The sequence below is a fragment of the Petromyzon marinus genome, unplaced genomic scaffold (genome assembly GCF_048934315.1).
Source record: "Petromyzon marinus isolate PM22_M1 ecotype Great Lakes invasive population unplaced genomic scaffold, UKy_Petmar_22M1.pri1.0 PM_G_Scaffold_18, whole genome shotgun sequence".
Classification (NCBI taxonomy): domain Eukaryota; kingdom Metazoa; phylum Chordata; class Hyperoartia; order Petromyzontiformes; family Petromyzontidae; genus Petromyzon; species Petromyzon marinus.
In genome coordinates this window covers 1462501-1465000 of record NW_027422739.1, presented here as the reverse complement: position 1 = coordinate 1465000, position 2500 = coordinate 1462501, and positions in this window count along the sequence as shown.

Sequence of the window (2500 nt, the reverse complement as noted above, 5' to 3'; positions counted from 1 at the left end):
GCCACATTGCATGCGAACCGCATGAAACTTCCAGAGGCATTTGCAGCAGGAATGCATGTGCACTCAAAAAATGTGATATTTTTCACGGAGAGACCCCGTGAAACGCTAGAAGTGGGCGGGGATGTCTCTCTTGTGGCTCACGGGGCTGTTAGGGTGGCACAGAAATCCCTCGGAATGGGAAAACGGGTCATTTTCATGTCGCCACATTGCATACGAACCGCATGAAACTTCCAGAGGCATTTGCAGCAGGAATGCATGTGCACTCAAAAAAGTGAATATTTCTCACGGATAGACCCCGTGATACGCTAGAAATTGGCGGGGATGTCTCTCTTGTGGCTCACGGGGCTGTTAGGGTGGCACAGAAATCCCTCGGAATGGGAAAACGGGTCATTTTCGTGTCGCCACATTGCATGCGAACCGCATGCAACTTCCAGAGGCATTTGCAGCAGAAATGCATGTGCAGTCAAAAAAAAATTGATATTTTTCACGGATAGACCCCGTGAAACGCTAGAAATTGGCGGGGATGTGTCTCTTGTGGCTCACGGGGCTGTTCGGGTCGCACAGAAATCCCTGGGAATGGGAAAACGGGTCATTTTCGTGTTGCCACATTGCGTACGAACCGCATGAAACTTCCAGAGGCATTTGCAGCAGGAATGCATGTGCACTCAAAAACTTCTATATGTTTCACGGATAGACCCCGTGAAACGCTAGAAATTGGCGGGGATGTGTCTCTTGTGGCTCACGGGGCTGTTAGGGTGGCACAGAACTCCCTCGGAATGGGAAAAGGGGTCATTTTCGTGTTGCCACATTGCATAGGAACGCCATGAAACTTCCAGAGGCATTTGCAGCAGAAAGGCACGTGCACTCAAAAATTTTAATATTTTTCACGCATAGACCCCGTCAAACGCTAGAAGTTGGCGGGGATGTCTCTCTTGTGGCTCACGGGGCTGTTAGGGTCGCACAGAAATGCCTCGGAATGGGAAAACGGGTCATTTTTGTGTGCCACATTGCATAGGAACGGCATGAAACTTCCAGAGGCATTTGCAGCAGGAATGCATGTGCACTCAAAAACGTCTATATTTTTCACGGATAGACCCCGTGAAACGCTATAAATTGGCGGGGATGTCTCTCTTGTGGCTCACGGGCGCTGTTAGTTAGGGTCGCACAGAAATCCCTCGGAATGGGAAAAGGGGTCATTTTCGTGTTGCCACATTGCGTACGAACGGCATGAAACTTCCAGAGGCATCTGCAGCAGAAATGCATGTGCACTCAAAAACGTCTATATTTTTCACGGATAGACCCCGTGAAACGCTAGAAATTGGCGGGGATGTGTCTCTTGTGGCTCACGGGGCTGTTAGGGTCGCACAGAAATCCCTCGGAATGGGAAAACGGGTCATTTTCGTGTTGCCACAATTGGCATACGAACGGCATGAAACTTCCAGAGGCATTTGCAGCAGAAATGCATGTGCACTCAAAAACGTGAATATTTTTTCACGGATAGACCCCGTCAAACGCTCGAATTTGGCGGGGATGTTTCTCTTGTGGGTCACGGGGCTGTTCGGCTCGCACAGAACTCCCTTGGTCCACCTGATTCGTGCATACAGGCAGCAACTAAAACTCTGTAAACCTGCTGTGAGGACATCTAAACAGTGGACCAGTGAGGCTGTGGAAGATTTGCGGGCGTGCTTAGACTGTACTGACTGGGATATGTTCACGACTGCTACCAATAGTCTGGATGAACTCACAGAGGCTGTGTACATCAGCTTCTGTGAGGACTGCTGTATCCCAACACGTACCAGGGTGAACTTTAACAACAACAAGCCCTGGTTCTCAGCAAAGCTCAAAAGGTTGAGGTTGGAGAAGGAGGAAGCGTTTAGGAGTGGGGATAGAGACAGATTCAAGGAGTCGAAGAACAGGTTTAGCAAAGCGGTGAGAGAGGCTAAACGACTGTACTCAGAGACACTAAAACACCAGTTCTCTACTAACGACGCTGCTTCTGTCTGCCAAAGGGCTCAGGCACATCACCAACTACAAACCCAGAGCGCCCCACACCACTAACGACTCCCGCCTAGCCAACGACCTGAACGAGTTCTACCGTAGATTTGAAAGACAATTGGACTGTCCTGAACCACCCCTTCCCACCCAAGAGGCCCCATCCCCCACCCATACTACAGAAACGACTCTCTCCTTTCAGGAGGGAGAAGTTAATGGGCTTTTCAAGAGGCAGAATCCACGCAAAGCAGCCGGGCCGGACTCTGTCTCTCCAGCCACCCTCAGGCACTGCGCTGACCAGCTGTCTCCGGTGTTCACCAACATCTTTAACACCTCCCTGGAGACATGCCATGTACCAGCCTGTCTCAAGTCCTCCACCATCATCGCTGTGCCCAAAAAGCTAAGGCCAACAGGACTAAATGATTACAGACCGGTCGCCCTTACATCTGTGGTAATGAAGTCTTTTGAGCGCCTGCTCCTGGCACACCTCAAAGCCATCACAGACCCT